At 40.3% G+C, this 12,971-nt stretch overlaps 1 pseudogene; it reads right to left on the minus strand.

Moving 5' to 3' along the window:
* LOC140895942 (dynein axonemal heavy chain 11-like) overlaps positions 1 to 12,971 on the minus strand; it is a 175,709-nt pseudogene that overhangs the window by 113,341 nt on the left and 49,397 nt on the right.

Consider the following 12,971-nt stretch of genomic DNA (forward strand, 5'->3'; position numbering starts at 1 on the left):
GAAGGAAGTGCTCCGGCCCTGAGCATGGCACCCCACGGCAAGGGGGTTTTAAATTCAGTTTAGAGAAGGTCTGGAATGTGAACCTCTTTTCATCATATGATAGTTTTCATGGCTGACAAAAGCTTGGTGTACTGCACATACCTACATAGGTAACTATCCTCTATTAGACTTTTAATCACAAATTTCTGATGCTGTGAATAAGGGTGTGTCCATTATTAAACAAGCACTGGGCTGCAGTACAATTGAAAAAACAAAAAAATTACTCTTCTAAGGTTGCATAAAGAGTTTAAGTCCTGGTTTACTCAGGCACAGCAGTGTGTGGAATGTGGATAAAATTATTCTACTGGTATCTTTACATCCCTTTCTCTCTCTGGTGGGGTGTATCTCCTCATCTCCCAGGATGAAACTCTTGCATCCTCCATATCTTTCAATTGATTTGGACTCCGGATGCTGAACTATTTTTCAAGGCTTGTGTGTCAACATAAGGGAACCCTATTGCAAAATATTTTGGAGATCATCAACTCCTTTTGGCGTTAACAGTGGTTATGCGTATGTATTTATTTGAGGGCAATCCCCAGCTCAGTTTGACTAGAGACTTTAAGAAGAGTAACATAAATCTTATAAACGTTTACAATGCATGGTGGAGGAAAAGGGTGATTGGTCTGATCCTATACATAGCAGAGGAAACTGTGTTGGCTGGAATATGTGTAGGTAGGAAGCACCTCTTAAATTAAAAAGATAATGGATTCTAATAGCTGTGGGTAGGAAATTCTGGGCCATTTTCTGATGCAGACAAAGTGCAGCTTGTGTGAGTGTGCTGATAGATTTCAGTACACTGTAACAGAAGCCCCAGTGCTGGAAATGGATATTTATGATGCTGCTGTAGATGGTAGCTAGAGCATCCATCCTTGGGAAGTGGAGAGTAAACACAGAGAAAAGTTTCTGAACGAAAAGAAAACATGAATGGAGAAAAGGGTCATTATTTCTTTAAAAATACACCAATATATTTTTAATAAAACTGAAAACTTTAAGGATGAAAGCAAGAGTTGAAAAGGTTTTCATAGCCAATGCACACGGTGTTAAATATCTTATTCTCTCCTTGTCTCACTCTATGGAGATCATAATTACTATCAAGTTAGTATTTAACCTATCAAATGAGCCTGACCTTAGGGAAGTGCAGTCCTTTGCACTACACTAGCTCCGTTTTATCTCCAAAATGCTTGCTAATCTAGGTTTATTTAATGTACGCACATGCAGTAGGGATAGTTTGAGGACTGAAGGCCATCAAAAATTGCAAATGCCAGACATAAGAATGCAGATAACACCCTAGCACAACAGTGTAGTGGCAGGAAGGAGTGGCTGTAATTCTTAGGAAGGACATTATATTGATGATTTATTTTATTATAACAAACACTAATAGCTCTTATCGATATAATTATAGTCTTTTTTTTTTTTTAACAAGGGCCCGATAGCCACAAAAGTGTTCAGAAAAAACACAAGAATGTGTAGCAGGGTTTTTCAGATGCAGCTCAAAGTATACTAGGACATACATTTCTGGGATTCTGACTGCTTCTGCTTAGTGAAAGCAAGGAGCACCAGAGGAAGAGGATTTGGGAGTAAATATTTCTCAGTTATTCATTTCCAAACCAAAACTTGACAAGCTCAAAGGAGAAACAGAAAACACCTCAACTTACAACTGCTGGGAAGGTAATTCAAGTTAGATGCCCCCCACTCCCTCCCCCCATATAGTCCATGCATCTCCAAGCATAACATGTATTGGGACTATTGAGATAAAATGTCTGCCTCTGATGGGAATATCACATAGCATAAGGTAAACACTGTTAAGCAAAATTCACAGTATCCAGCTGGGTATTGAGAAGTGTAAGAAGAGAGCCCAAGGCATAAATCCTGCCATCAGAAATAAGGACTCACCTCTTAAGTTCAGTAAAGTTGCTTTATGTCACTCTGTTGGCAGAAGACAACCTGAAAACTGTCTATTGTAAGATCTTCCCGGTCCAAGGAGGGCCTTGGATGGTGTAGAATTGATATAGCCATTCCCATGCCCCCTTCCTACAGCTGGGGTGGTATCTCTATGCCTCTGTAACCCTCAGTTGTCACAACAGACCTCTGAGGCTGTTAGCATCCAGTGTAAGTTAGAAGAGCATAACTTAGAACAATCACAGAGAGAATAACTATAGAGCTCCACGGTGTTATTTTAGAGTCACTTTGCAGACTGTAATCCCATTTTAAATACCAGATTTTCAAAAAAGAGTGCAGTAGGTCAGCCCACAAACATCTGTATGGAAACAATCATTTGCATGTGCAAATTAGTTAATGGTGCAGCTACGTACCTTTCTGCATGTCAATTATTCAATCTACATGCACAGCAAATAGTAATTGAGTTTGTAATTTCAGTAATATCATGTGCAAATGGGTGGATAGGTGTGAAATTTCAAAATCTGCTGACACATACAGCTGCTTGCACACACAAATACACTGTCAGAGGGTAGACTGGCCCTTCTAGGGAGCTGGACTCGTCTCCGCCTGTATTTTGTTATCCATCCCCTTGTGATGGATTTGTGTATGGGACAGTGTGTGTTTGGTCAGGTGAGCAGGATTACCGGATAGCAGCCAGGGGACAGGATTCTCTATAAAAGGGAGCATGTGCGATCAGTGAGAAGGAGAAAGACAAAGGGATGCAGGGTATCCAGAGGGAACTCAGAATCCTGTCAGGAGCTACCTTCAGTGAGAGGCAGGAGCAGAAGCCTTAAGAAGAAGAGGCATGAGGAAACAGCAGTCAGGAGGACCTGCGTTTTTGAGGAAGAACTGCTGAGTCCAGCCAAGAGCTGAAGAAATTAGTAGTGCAAGTCCCTGCATGGTGAGCATCAAGATTGATGCTTCAACATAAGTACAAGTGGAAACTATGCCCAGGTGTGATGTTAACTACAAGGGATAAAAAAGACCTTTTCACCATAGGAAAGATCCTCACAACATTGACAGCCCCTTTGACCTAATATACCCCAACCAACCAAAAAACCAAGCCAATGCACAATCCTGAAACTAACCACAAACAACCAATGCCCTAACAAAAGTAAATTACCAATCTTAAAAACAAAAGCTTTGCCCCGAGCAGAGTTTTTACCCTGAAAAAGGAAAAGTGCCAGAGATTTCATGAAGTCTACTAGGGACGTCACTGTTGCACCATTGGTTTTATGTGGAAGGTGCTCAGATACTACTGTGATGGGCAGCAGCTTAAAACCCAAAGGCAGGCAAGGCAAACAAAGAGTTCTCCATGCTCAGCAGAAGTAAGCTGGGATACATCTACACTACAGCTTCTGACAGCATAACTTATGTTGCTCAGGAGTGTGAATAAACCACCCCCTGAGCAACGTGAGTGCTGGTGTGGACAGTGTCACTGCTGACACAGCTTCTGATGCTCGCAGAGGCTGGAGTCATTAAGCCGAGGGGACAGCGCTCTCCCATTGGCTTAGAGCGGCTACACTAGAGAGCTTATAGCGGCGCAGTTACATCGGTGCAACTGCGCTGCTGTAAACGCTCTACTGTCTCCATGCCCTTAGCAGTTCTCTCTCTTACTCTCTGCAGGGTCCAAACGGCAGAGCTTGTGCTGAACGCTGTAGATACGTCTTGAACATGATCCTCATCATGCTAAACAAATGCTTGTCGCTGTGGCCTTATTTCTGCTACGAGGTGGGGATACCTTGAAAGCTGCTTTCATTAAAGCAGGATCAGGTTTCCCTGTGTTCCCCAGCCCGCTCATCACCTTTTATCTGGTGCTTATATGTTTGTCAATCCACACTTGTGCAGTGCAAGAGCTAGTTCTACATGACAGCTTTGCAAGCATGTAATAAAAAGTTTAAACCTTTCACGCTCAAATTAAAATAGCTCAAATGAGAAACATTTACTCACTGAAAGGAAACATGTTTTAACAAAGTGTGGCACTTATAGCACCTACCTGAAGACGCTGATGTACTGAAAAACTTCCAGCAGTAAGATTCAGGCATATGACATACTGACAATTGTGGATTTCTTTTAAAATCAGTTTGTCTGTCATACCTATGTAGTTACAAAATAACAAAGGGATAATAAAGTTCAATTGTATATTCACCGTTTGAGATTTCTATTGACAGACGTTCACACTGAATGCTGCTACAAGAAAGGCTGATTATGTAGCCCTGTGTTAAAAGAACTGAAAAAACCCTCCTTTGTTAAAACTCCCTTACACACCATTTGAATCTTTTTAAGGAACACTGTCAAGGTTGACAGGCTCCAAATGTGGCCTCCTCTCACCAAATTATATTGGCAGATTTAAAATAACCATCAAGTAGGGGAAAAAAACCAGCTGTCAGCCACTCCAAAAAAAAAGGGCTGCAATAGTGTTAAACATCCCAACTCCAGGCAAGGAAGCATGAGCCAGCAACAATTAGCCCCTGGTGCTTGGTGAGAATCCGAACTATGGGTGCACAGAATGAGAGCTGATATGTATGTGCCATGCCATCTTGTGACAGAATGTACCCCCGGGTACACACCCTACACCCCATTGTAGTAAGTTTTGTACAAGGCATGTCTTGTAAGGTAACATTTGAAAACTCAATTTGATGGTCAGTATCATCCTGATACAACGTGTGTGGCAACATCATATGTAAAGTTATAAGATTTCCCTGTATGATGTTCCAAACCCTACCACTCTGCCCAAACAGAAGCTGGCAAACAGGTCTGTCCTAAACAAAGGAATGTGTACTCTGCTTAATTTGCATTTAAACAGTAAACAAAGTCATCAAGCAGGGAAGGAAAGACAGAAAGTTCAACCAAGTGTGAAAAAACCAGCAGGGAATATTCTTCCACAGTAAAAAGAAAAGGAGGACTTGTGGCACCTTAGAGACTAACCAATTTATTTGAGCATGAGCTTTCGTGAGCTACAGCTCACTTCATCAGATGTTTACCGTGGAAACTGCAGCAGACTTTATATACACACAGAAATCATGAAACAATACCTCCTCCCACCCCACTGTCCTGCTGGTAATAGCTTATCTAAAGTGATCAACAGGTGGGCCATTTCCAGCACAAATCCAGGTTTTCTCACCCTCCACCCCCCCACACAAATTCACTCTCCTGCTGGTGCTAGCCCATCCAAAGTGACAACTCTTTACATAATCAAGTCGGGCTATTTCCTGCATAGATCAAGGTTTTCTCACATCCCCCCCACCCCCATACACACACAAACTCACTCTCCTGCTGGTAATAGCTCATCTAAACTGACCATTCTCCAGGTTTAAATCCAAGTTAAACCAGAACATCTGGGGGGGGGGGGTAGGAAAAAACAAGAGGAAACAGGCTACCTTGCATAATGACTTAGCCACTCCCAGTCTCTATTTAAGCCTAAATTAATAGTATCCAATTTGCAAATGAATTCCAATTCAGCAGTTTCTCGCTGGAGTCTGGATTTGAAGTTTTTTTGTTTTAAGATAGCGACCTTCATGTCTGTGATTGCGTGACCAGAGAGATTGAAGTGTTCTCCGACTGGTTTATGAATGTTATAGACATGAAGGTCGCTATCTTAAAACAAAAAAACTTCAAATCCAGACTCCAGCGAGAAACTGCTGAATTGGAATTCATTTGCAAATTGGATACTATTAATTTAGGCTTAAATAGAGACTGGGAGTGGCTAAGTCATTATGCAAGGTAGCCTGTTTCCTCTTGTTTTTTCCTACCCCCCCCCCCCCCAGATGTTCTGGTTTAACTTGGATTTAAACCTGGAGAATGGTCAGTTTAGATGAGCTATTACCAGCAGGAGAGTGAGTTTGTGTGTGTATGGGGGTGGGGGGGATGTGAGAAAACCTTGATCTATGCAGGAAATAGCCCGACTTGATTATGTAAAGAGTTGTCACTTTGGATGGGCTAGCACCAGCAGGAGAGTGAATTTGTGTGGGGGGGTGGAGGGTGAGAAAACCTGGATTTGTGCTGGAAATGGCCCACCTGTTGATCACTTTAGATAAGCTATTACCAGCAGGACAGTGGGGTGGGAGGAGGTATTGTTTCATGATTTCTGTGTGTATATAAAGTCTGCTGCAGTTTCCACGGTAAACATCTGATGAAGTGAGCTGTAGCTCACGAAAGCTCATGCTCAAATAAATTGGTTAGTCTCTAAGGTGCCACAAGTCCTCCTTTTCTTTTTGCGAATACAGACTAACACGGCTCTTCCACAGTGACTCTTTTCTGTCTCCTAGTGCCGACTGAAAATGGCTTTAAAGAGAAGGTACTGAAACGATCCAAAGGAGGGACAAACATCCCAAGGGACACCTCTCTCTCCCCCAGCCCATTGCATTCACTGCACCTGAAGTGACAAAGGAAGCATTTGTTGGACTCTGGAGGAGGGGTCCTGCCCTACCGGATTTGGTCAGTAAGACAGCTGAAAACATGGTAAGAAACTTTGTTTGGATCTGATATAGTTTAAGTTCAGTATTAGTAAAACATCTTATCTTTGTTTTTCTTGTAACTATTTCTGACTTTTATGCCTCATTACTTGTACTCACTTGTATAAACTTGTTTTGCTGTTTTGTCTAATCCAGTGTGTTTAAACTGAAGTCTCTGAATAACTATTTGAGATAATGAGCTGACATATTTTACGAATAATGGATTTAATATAATTTGTACTGTCCAAGATAGGGCTGGGCAGTACAGGACATACATTTCTGGGGGGATCTAAGACTGAGTGTGTGTTGGGGTCACCCTGCAGTATAACCGAGGCTGGTGAGAGCCAGAGTGAAACCCAAGTGTGGCTGGCAGGCTGCAGTTAGACACAGAGGCATGTGGCATGCATGCTGGAAGGCTGTTTGTGAGTGGCCCAGGTGGGAGCTACTTCAGGAAGTCATTGTAAGGTTGCAATTGTAATGCAATTGCATTGTAAGTCATTGCAAGGTTGCAGGAAACGGATGACATAGCTGCTCATTAGTCTGGATTGTACCCAGCTATGTCACACATCTCTTCTACTCACCAGGCATTTCAAAATTGCCATGCGACCTTATCCACCTACAGGGGAGAGATCCTCATATGGTTGGCCTAATTCCAACATTTTCTCTTACAGTGGAGAACAGATATCCTTTTCAGTAATCTACCAAAGTTTTGTAAGTGTCCTTTCAAAAGGGACTATTATATAGTCCTTATAGCACACAACTCTTGGGTTCTGTTCTAAGAGCTGACTTGAAGTATGCCACTGCTGTACTATGACCTTGTGCAATTTATTTAGCTTCTTTGGATCCTTGCTTACCTATTGTTAAACTAGATCTGATCATATTTGCCCAATTCACAAGGATGTTGTGTGGTTTACTTTGTCCAGCCTAACCCTGAATCCATGTTCAGACAAAAAACACACTGAGGTCTGTAGTTTTGATAAAGGACTGAGAAGGATTTCATGACTGCCCCATCATGATTATATAAAATGCCTTGAGATCTTTGGATGAAAGTTGCTATAAAAGTGGGAAATATCATCATTGACTTCCCAATGAAATTTCTGCCAAAAAATGGAGAGTATGTGAAACACAGAAGGATATCTCTGTTGCCATAGATGCATAAGGTGCTAGGTTTAGGCAAGTATAAAGCGTATCTACATGGAAAATGACATAAGTGGAGGGGAAATATTTCATGTTTATCAATCCGATTTGTAGGAGGCACATTTTTCATGAAAATATTGATAGTAGTTTTGCTGCATATTTACAGAAGGATGGAACAGAACGGTCACACTCAAGCTGTCCCATTGTACCCAGCATGTTGTGTGCCTTCAAATTAACAAATCAAAACTTTGAGTTGACTTTTAATGTTAAGGCTGCATGTGATGAAAAGTGATGATTTCTACATCCTGAATGTCAAAAACAGACTCTTCCCAGATACATTTTTTGGTACAGGGAACAAAATGATACAAATAGCTGGGAGAAGTTAGAGTTCAGCATAAAAATGAGCATGGCTTCACCCCAGCTTCAAATGTATTTATCAGTGGACCCAGGGGAGCAGATCACACAGACAGAATCTAATAGATTGCTGACAGACAACATGTTGAACAGCTACCTCACAAGAAACCTCAGTGCAGCCAGAAATAAGACATCATCATAAGACGACTTCTGTTGGGTTCAATACTTTTTGTAAGAAAATTTTAAAATGTGCTCATCCTTATGGCAGACCATTCTTTTTCATCAAAAATTGTAAACCTGACATTTTATGGATCTCTAAATGTAAATATCTCCTTTAAATATTCTGTGTCTCCAAAGGGAACACTATCATTTTAAGATCAGTAAAGTACTGTACAGTATTTAGTCCTTTATTTTAACTGAGCTGTGTGGGCGTACACTGGACTGACATTGGGCAGGATTACAGATGATCAGTAATACTGGATAGAAATAGAGGCCCCAGTCCAATGATATTTACTCATTATATGATTGGGCAGGATACACTGCGCACGTTGTTATGCTAATTATAATACAGCATTTTCTGGGCTATCCTGGTAGCTGGTGGAAGTTGCCTAGTGTAGAAATAAGATGAAAGTTCTATAGTTTAATTTCCTACAAAGCATTCTGCACAAGCAATAACACTTCTGTATTCTTATTGTCCAGGAGCATCAATAAGAGAGAAGTTTATTTGGGGTCTTCCTTTTACTTTCAATAGCTCTTTTTCTAAAAAGATTGCATGTTCCGAAAATGCAAAATTAACTGAAACAAACATGGAATCCTCGGAAAAACAAGATTAATCTCTAGCTTCCACTATGCATTTTTCCCTCCTAGCCTGTATTTCTTTCTGGGCCCACTCCATTAAGCTCCTATCAGACACACTCATTGCTACAACCCCAGAGACAGTGGACAAAATTTAGAAATGCAGCCATCTAAACTAAAACCAGCAATCACCACAGTGAGACACAAACTCCTGTGTTCACGCCAAGAATACAAGCCCCGTCTGTGAGATGATTTCACCAGCCTTTTACAAAACATTTCTGTGAAATGGAGGGAAATAATCTCCACAAGATTCCCCACAGAGCTTCTCCTCTGCACACAGACCTACCACCTCTCCCATGGAGAAGTCAGTTGCCTTCACATCCCTGCCTCCAGATCACCAGAGAGATCGCTAGGAGTCTCACAGCCTGTACATGGAGAGGGAGCATGACAGGGATACCTGCAGCAAGGTAATCACAGAAATTTTAATGCAGCCTAAGATTTCATTTGCTTTCCCACAGCCCCTCTCCATGCAGGAAGGATGGTTCTAGGGGTTTCCCTTACAGCACAGCTATGGTACAGCTATGTTGCCACACAGACAGCTCTTGGCCTTCCACAAATTTAGGAGGATACATGCTTGGGGGAGGGGGGGTGCTCATGGAGATCCCAAATGCTTAGCTTCACACAGGTTGCGCACTGGTTCAAAGATCTGGCCCTTTGGATATAAAATCAGGATCTGAGTTACTTGCTGTAATAGGAGCTCTTCAAATAAATATCAGTAACACTGACAACTTTAAAATTTTTTTTACCAGCGACTGTAGTCAAGAGGTTGTGTAATTAGAGCAGGAGGTTGGACAGTACTATAGGCATCAACCTCAGGCACGTTAAGATCATCAATTAAATAATTATTTTAGCACCTGGGAGAGAATAATTTCTTCTAGCTTTCTTTTCCAAGGGTCTTTTGAGAACACCTGTCAATGGAAGAAATGTTGTGAGAGGATAAATGTTGAGGCATTTGTATAGCAGAAGGCCTCATGCTTACAAACACTTGACCAGGTCCTTCACTTTAAGCACATGAATCCTCCCACCGGACAGCTCATGTCCTTAAAGTGAAGCGCCTGCTGAAGTGTTTGCAGGTTAAAGGTCCAAATGTTGCTCTTTGGATAATAATTTAGAAGAATTGCATTCCATACATCCCTCCCTTAAACCAGAAAACCTAATCAGGTATCACTTTTATTTATGGACACAGACTGTTGTTACTACTGTTCATTTTTAATATCTGATGGTTACCACAACAGAAGAAATTATGACAAACCATTAAATAAACTTAAACGGGAGCCTCAAGTACTTCATATAGTTTACAGTTTATTTATATTCTCCATTGTTTTAAATAGTCTCTTAAAATTTTGAAATAAAATGTTGCCCAACAAGGTTACCATTTTGCACTTCTCCCTTTAGTTCCCTACATTTATTTTAAGTGAATTTAGGGCTAGTAGAGAGTAGATGACTGCCTGACAGCTCTTAAGAATGAAGCCTTCTTCGCTTTGTCAGTCACAGAATTGCAGACTTGGTACCATACAGGCAGAGGGAGCTCATGTTTTCCCCACAGTGACCTGGGAGGACCTCTGCTAGGGTGGAGAGACTAGTTCAGTCTATATATACACACTATACCTCTGCCCTCTTTGCTCAGTCTGCCTGCATGGGTACCAAAGCTTCTGTGATTCAGACACATATCTTAGAAACTTAACTAAGGGCTTCAATTCATTTTTCATAGGTAATGGAATGGTCAGGTAATGATTTGTTCACATTATCAATTTGAACCAATGACCTGGAAGTTAAATGCTCCTTATCCCATTTCCAATCTCTGAGCCACCTAGTCTCTTTTAGCCCTTGTTTTTCATTTTTCTTTTGGTTAATTCTTTGGTTGCACATCATCAGCAATAGCAGAATATCACTTACTGAGGATTTTTTCATGAACTTGTGCTCTTTCTGCTGGCTCCGTTGTAGCATAGTGCAAAATATTGTAGAACCTACATAAATAGTGGCTGTATTTTTCAAATTCTCTATTACAATAAAGGTGGTAAAAAATAAACTTTTGGAATCAGGACATTTTCCACCAGAGTTTAACAATTTTACATCAGGTATTGAGCCTAGACTAATAGCATTCCTTTACTTGCAAGCTCACTCTCCTGCTGTATACTATAAAAATCTAATACTTCATGCACAACATTTTCAATAGTGAAAGATAGTTATTCATCATTAAATTAGTGATTTGCTACATGAATACCACGTCTAGCTTGGAAAAGGAAATGGTAAACATTATGTGAACTCTGCCACTAGAAAGGACAACATTTCTTTTGGAGAGTTACTGTCAACCATTAACTGAGCTATTTGGGTTGGTTAGGCACAAACTGAATGTGCGTATGTCCTTATGATAAATAAATGACACAGGACTTACAATTTTAAGGCCTGATTCTCCTCTCCCTTAAACCAGTGCTAATCAATAGTAATGCTATCGAAATGAATCGAGTCCCACTAGTAAAGAGAGAGGCTAAGTGAGAGGAGAATCAGGTCCTTGGAGTGGAGAACAGTTACAATTACGTATGCTGAAGCATAGCAGATGTTGTGTAGAAAATGAAAGGGACTTTGGCCACCATGTAACCTTCTGATAGCTTGGTAACCTTGTCGGACACAAGGACTGCTTTTCCAACCCCAGGATTTCCGATTAGCATAATTGGCTTCCCCTTCTCCAAAAGTAAATCCACAGAACATCTCAGGCAAACTGTCCCAGGAGAATGAATCAAGACAGTCTACTTGCAAAGAAAAAACTCAAGGCATGTGTGTGTTAGAGACAAAGAAAAGATGTATGTTATGCAGTTAAAAGAGTTTAAACACGACTATAAATCAAAGAGTTTGTTTTTAATACTCCAATGTAGTGATAAGTGAATTAATATGCAAGATTAAACAAGTGGAAATATACAGCAGAATTTATATTTATCATAATCTTAATTTTGTAACAACAGCGAATTATTTTTAAACACTAAGCAAAGATCAGAAATTAACACTAAGCAAAGATCAGAAATTAAATAGTCTAGTAAGATTACATTATATGGCATTTATAACTCAATGTAGTAGGATACTACATTTTCCTGTCACTGGTAAGATAGTGAAATATAATATTAAAATTATTGCAATATCTATACACACATTTTCAAATATAAATGGCATGCTATAAACATAACTCATTCCACTACTGTATGATTATGTTGAAATAATATAACATGGATATAAATGAAAAAAAATGATGTTGAATTGCCTTACCAGCTAGTTGGAATGAAATACTATCCAAGAAGATCAGAATTAAAATTGGGAAACTGAGTAAATTCTGTAGCAATAGTTTTATTCTCAGAAAAGCACCAATTTCTTTTGAAAATGAAATTGCAGATATACTTTAATATTTATCACACCAGGTACTTCATTCACACTGTACAAAATAGCTATATCATTGGCAGAAATGAAGTATGAAGTCAGCTTCTATAGCAGATAAAATTAGAATCTAGTGAGTGGTGGAGAAAAAAAGATTTCTCGCTACAAGGCTCCAAATAAAAAATAAAATATAGGGCCTGTAATGCACCGTAATTTATACAAACCTGTGAACTGGAGGAGGCAGATAGAAAAATGTATAGTTGTGATGTGTTTTTCATATTGAATAAATCCCACACCTTCAGTTGTGTTCCAACTGTCTGGCTGCGCATATGCAACATATTAACACAAGTCATGAGTCGAAAGATCACAAGTGCTAAAACAGCACTGCTTAGGCATAAAACAGCATGTCTAATGGGAAACAGGGTTTCTGAGTTCTTTTCTTGCATCTGCCATTAAGAGAGAAATGTGTTCTTGAGAAAAGCCAGGTCTATACTATAAACTTACATGGGTATATCTATGTCGCTCAGGGGTGTGAAAAATCCACACCCTGAGCAACGCAGTTATACTGACTTCAGCGAGAGGCGGTAGCAAAGTTGACAGGAGAAGCTCTCCCGTCGGCATAGTAACACCATTGAAGCGCTGCAGCATTTTAAGTGTAGACCTGCCCTTAGTCAGTTAACCTCTCTGTGTCTCAGTTTACCCACAAGCATAATAGATACTGAATAGCTACTTGACAGGGATGTTGCAAGGCTTAATTACGGTCTTTTATTTGAGATCCTTGTGTGTAAGGTGCTAGATAAGCACAAAGTATTTTAACATGGAGAAATGGTA

Source organism: Lepidochelys kempii, chromosome 11 (genome assembly GCF_965140285.1).
Source record: "Lepidochelys kempii isolate rLepKem1 chromosome 11, rLepKem1.hap1, whole genome shotgun sequence".
Classification (NCBI taxonomy): domain Eukaryota; kingdom Metazoa; phylum Chordata; order Testudines; family Cheloniidae; genus Lepidochelys; species Lepidochelys kempii.